This window comes from Sciurus carolinensis, chromosome 12, assembly GCF_902686445.1.
Source record: "Sciurus carolinensis chromosome 12, mSciCar1.2, whole genome shotgun sequence".
Classification (NCBI taxonomy): domain Eukaryota; kingdom Metazoa; phylum Chordata; class Mammalia; order Rodentia; family Sciuridae; genus Sciurus; species Sciurus carolinensis.
Window position 1 is genome coordinate 44,669,991 of NC_062224.1, and position 5,684 is coordinate 44,675,674.

The 5,684-nt window shown below is 38.9% G+C and overlaps 1 pseudogene; it reads right to left on the bottom strand.

Moving 5' to 3' along the window:
- Nucleotides 1–4,000: 4,000 nt before the first annotated feature.
- On the bottom strand, nucleotides 4,001–5,114 carry LOC124961285 (non-histone chromosomal protein HMG-14-like; annotated as a pseudogene).
- Nucleotides 5,115–5,684: the final 570 nt, after the last annotated feature.

A 5,684-nucleotide genomic window follows, 5' to 3' on the forward strand; every position in this document is an offset into this window, starting at 1 on the left:
CAACAATATGCTGCCTGCAAGAGACTCATCTCATAGAAAGAGACACCCATAGACTAAAGGTGAAAGGATGGGGAAAAACATACCATGCACACAGACACAGCAAAAAAGCTGGAGTATCCATCCTCATCTCAGATAATGTGGACTTCAAACCAAAACTAGTCAGAAGGGATAAAGAAGGACATTACATGCTGCTTAAGGGAAGCATAAATCAGCAAGACATAACAATCATAAATATCTATGCCCCGAACATTGGCTCATCCACGTACGTCAAACAAATCCTTCTCAATTACAGAATTCAAATAGACCACAACACAATAATACTAGGCAATTTTAACACACCTCTCTCACCACTGGATAGATCGTCCAAACAAAAATTGAATAAAGAAACTATAGATCTCAACAACACAATCAGCAATTTAGACTTAACGGACATATATAGAATATACCATCCAACAAAGAACGAATACACTTTCTTCTCAGCAGCACATGGATCCTTCTCTAAAATAGACCATATTTTATGCCACAAAGCTACTGTTAGTAAATACAAGAAGATAGAGATACTACCTTGTACTCTATCAGATCATAATGGATTGAAATTAGAAATAAATGACAGAATAAAAAACAGAAACTTCTCCAATACCTGGAGACTAAATAATACACTATTAAATGATGAATGGATAACAGAAGACATCAGGAGGGAAATAAAAAAATTCTTAGAAGTAAACGAGAACAAAGACACATCATATCAAAATCTCTGGGACACTATGAAAGCAGTACTTAGAGGAAGATTTATTTCATGGGGTGCATTCAAAAAAAGAAGTAGAAATCAACAAATAAACTGACTTAACACTACAGCTCAAAGCACTAGAAAAAGAAGAGCAGACCAATACCAAAAGTAGTAGAAGACAGGAAATAGTTAAAATCAGAGCCGAAATCAATGAAATCGAAACAAAAGAAACAATCGGAAAAATTAACAAAATAAATAGTTGGTTCTTTGAAAAAATAAATAAAATTGATAAACCCTTAGCCACACTAACAAAGAGAAAGAGGGACAAAACTCAAATTACTAAAATTCGGAATGAACAAGGAAACATCACAACAGACACGAGTGAAATACAAAACATAATTAGAAGCTATTTCAAAAATCTATACTCCAACAAAACAGAAAACCTCGAAGACATCAACAAATTTCTAGAGACATATGAACTACCTAAACTGAACGAGGAGGACATACACAACTTAAATAAACCAATTTCAAGCAATGAAATAGAAGAGGTCATCAAAAGCCTACCAACAAAGAAAAGTCCAGGACCAGATGGGTTCTCAGCCGAGTTCTACAAAACCTTTAAAGAAGACCTCATTCCAATACTTTTCAAACTATTCCATGAAATAGAAGAGGAGGGAACCCTACCAAACTCGTTCTATGAAGCCAATATCACCCTGATACCTAAACCAGACAGAGACACATCGAGGAAGGAAAATTTCAGACCAATATCCTTAATGAACATCGATGCAAAAATTCTCAACAAAATTTTAGCAAATCGCATACAAATATATATTAAAAAGATAGTGCACCACGATCAAGTGGGTTTTATCCCAGGGATGCAAGGTTGGTTCAACATTCGGAAATCAATAAATGTCATTCACCATGTCAACAGACTTAAAGTTAAGAATCACATGATTATTTCAATAGATGCAGAAAAAGCATTTGATAAAATACAGCATCCCTTCATGCTCAAAACACTAGAAAAAATTGGGGTAGTGGGAACATTCCTAAACATTATAAAGGCCATCTACGCTAAGCCCATGGCTAATATCATTCTAAATGGTGAAAAACTGAAAGCGTTCCCCCTAAAAACTGGAACAAGGCAGGGATGCCCTCTTTCACCGCTTCTATTCAACATCGTCCTTGAGACTCTAGCCAGAGCAATCAGACAAACCAAAGAAATTAAAGGGATACGAATAGGAAAAGAAGAACTCAAACTATCCCTGTTCGCTGATGACATGATTATATATTTAGAGGAACCTGGAAATTCCACCAGAAAACTTTTAGAACTCATAAGTGAATTCAGTAAAGTAGCAGGTTACAAGATCAATGCTCATAAATCCAATGCATTTTTATACATAAGTGATGAATCTTCAGAAAGAGTAATTAGGAAAACTACCCCATTCACAATAGCATCGAAAAAAATAAAATACTTGGGAATCAATCTCACAAAAGAGGTGAAAGACCTCTACAATGAGAACTACAGAACACTAAAGAAAGAAATTCAAGAAAACCTTAGAAGATGGAAAGATCTCCCATGTTCCTGGATAGGCAGAATTAATATCGTCAAAATGGCTATACTACCTAAAGTGCTATACAGATTCAATGCAATTCCAATTAAAATCCCAATGATGTACCTTGCAGAAATAGAGCAAGCAATTATGAAATTCATCTGGAAGAATAAAAAACCTAGAATAGCTAAAGCAATCCTCAGTAGCAAGAGCGAAGCAGGGGGTATTGCAATACCAGATCTTCAACTCTACTACAAAGCAATAGTAACAAAAACGGCATGGTATTGGTACCAAAATAGACAGGTAGATCAATGGTACAGAATAGAGGACATGGACACAAACCCAAATAAATACAATTTTCTCATACTAGACAAAGGTTCCAACAATATGCAATGGAGAAAAGATAGCCTCTTCAACAAATGGTGCTGGGAAAACTGGAAAACTATATGCAATAGAATGAAATTAAACCCCTATCTCTCACCCTACACAAAACTCAACTCAAAATGGATCAAGGACCTCGGAATCAGACCAGAGACCCTGCATCTTATAGAAGAAAAAGTAGGTCCAAATCTTCAACTTGTTGGCTTAGGATCAGATTTCCTTAACAGGACTCCCATAGCACAAGAAATAAAAGCAAGAATCAACAACTGGGATAGATTCAAACTAAAAAGCTTTCTCTCAGCAAAGGAAACTATCAGCAATGTGAAGAGAGAGCCTACAGAGTGGGAGAATATATTTGCCAACCATACCTCAGATAGAGCGCTAATTTCCAGAATCTATAAAGAACTCAAAAAACTCTACACGAAGAATACAAATAATCCAATCAACAAATGGGCTAAGGAAATGAACAGACACTTCACAGAAGAAGATGTACAAGTAATGAACAGATATATGAAAAAATGCTCAACATCCCTAGTAATAAGAGAAATGCAAATCAAAACTACCCTAAGATTTCATCTCACCCCAATTAGAATGGCGATTATCAAGAACACAAGCAACAATAGGTGTTGGCGAGGATGTGGTGAAAAAGGAACACTCATACATTGCTGGTGGAGTTGCAAATTAGTGCAACCACTCTGGAAAGCAGTGTGGAGATTCCTCAGAAAGCTTGGAATGGAAACACCATTTGACCCAGCTATCCCACTCCTTGGCCTATACCCAAAGGACTTAAAATCAGCATACTACAGAGATACAGCCACATCAATGTTCATTGCTGCTCAATTCACCATAGCCAGATTGTGGAACCAACCTAGATGCCCTTCAGTTGATGAATGGATAAAGGAACTGTGGCATATTTATACAATGGAATATTACTTCGCAATGAAGAATGATAAAATTATGGCATTTGTAGGCAAATGGTCGAAATTGGAGAATATCATGCTAAGTGAGATAAGCCAATCTCAAAAAACTAAAGGACGAATGATCTCGCTGATAAGCGGATGAGGACATATAATGGGGGGTGGGACGGGCTAGTATTAGGTTTAGGGTTAGGTTTAGAGTTAGGCTAAGGAGAGCGGTAAGAATGAAGGAAAGAAAGACTGTGTAGAGGGAAAAGAGGGGTGGGAGGGGTGGGAGGGGTGGGAGGGGTGGGGGGGAGGGGAAAAATAAAATAAACATCATTACCCTATGTAAACGTAAAAAAAATAAAAAAATAAATAAAAAAAATATTCCTCTGGATTGTACAAGAAGGGAAAGGGGACCACTGATAGGACATGGTGTGTGATTAATCAGACTTGGCTTCTTTCTCTTCTGCTTCATTAGAGGCGGGACTCTCCTCGTTTTTAGTTTCTCATTTTCGGCGGGTAAATTTTCTTTTGTTTCTTGGTTAGTCACTTCAACCTGTTTTCCCTTTGCTCCCCTTTTCCCTTTTGTTTGAACTTTTTTGTCAGAAGATTTATCCTTGCCCACCGCCTTCCTGGGCTTGGCGTCCACCTTGGCCGGAGCAGGCTTAGCCCACAGGTGCACCGACCTGCGCTTGGGCTCCTGCCTCACCGCGCCTTCGGCCAAGCTGACCTTCCTCTTGGGCGTCCTGGTGGGGCGCGTCTGGGCGCTGCGGGCAGCGGTACGTGGTAGCCTTCAGAAGCTGTGCTGCCTGGCCGCTGGGCTGCCCCCGTCGCCCAGGCTGCTGCCCAACTGCTGAATTTTGTTGTCAAAAATGTTATAGGTGGACAGAGTGCTTTTCTTTCAATCGTGTGTGGTAGATTCTTATTAGTCCTTGTAAGACCAAAGAATATCTGGTAGCATGTGACTATTTTGTAATCATTTGCCTTTGAGGAAGCACCCAAGTTGAGGTAAAATTCATCAGGGCAAAGTATTTTCCAAAAAGAACACCTAACTCACTGAGAAAAATCTTTTACTAACAGAAATTTGTACTTACCAGGTTAGATAGCTTTTAATTAGATCATTTTGAAAGCGCAACATCTCATCATAGCAAAGAAGCATGGAGGTGGCCAGCACTATCTGGAATTGCCATAGTGACAATCAAACCGTAGTGGAAACCCATGACTGACCTTTTCACTCCTGGCTTTCTTATCTTGTTGCCAGCCACCAATGGTACACCCTATGCAAAATGTGGGGACATACTGAGAGGTTCTCTGAGCCATTTCCTTGAAAGAACCTTTGTCTCCTTGTTCTAAGTCCCTTTTAGTTCTCCTCCCCTTCACTAGGACCAGGGCTCAGCTAAGGCAACTGGCAGTGTGCTGCATCTTCTTAGATGAGTCTTTCTTGAAGTACTTGTCCATCAGCTCTCTTTTCCCCTTACTGTTTTCCAAGAATGGATGACAACCTGTCTGTTGTCGATGACTTCCACAATCTCTTGCTTTCATTGGTCTACTCATGTTGATAGGAATTTATGGGTATTTAATATGATTTCAGAATGAACACAAAGTAAGTCTGTGTCCTTGGTAGGAATTAAAAAGTTCCTACGGATCTTAGAATCAGGTGTTTCCCTAGGAGAAAACCCACCTCAGCATTCACAGATATTAACTTTCAGTTTTCCTTTCCTTAATTTAGGAAGAGTATTATGAAATGGGGAAATCATCCCTACTCATGGAGTAGGTTTCAAACACGAAAGAAGAAAACTGCCCACACCAGGCTTTGTAAATATGAAGCATTAAAAAAAAAATACTTGTGCATTGTTTATTTATTCTTGCCACATCGGAGTTCACTCAAAGTTCTTTTGAGGATTGTTTGTATGAAAAATTGCCTTTTTGTGGCCCATTGGAAAATAAGACTGTATTTTTCAGAAGCTAAAGGGAATGGCATTGCCTGGGAAGGTCTGGGTGAAGCCATCCATACACGTTTCCTGACAACTGATACTTCTCAACATTCTCAGAAGGCAAATGGACTCATGGATTCTCCTTCCAGTGGCATTGATGATGTTTTACTCCAGGTACTGGGAAGACATT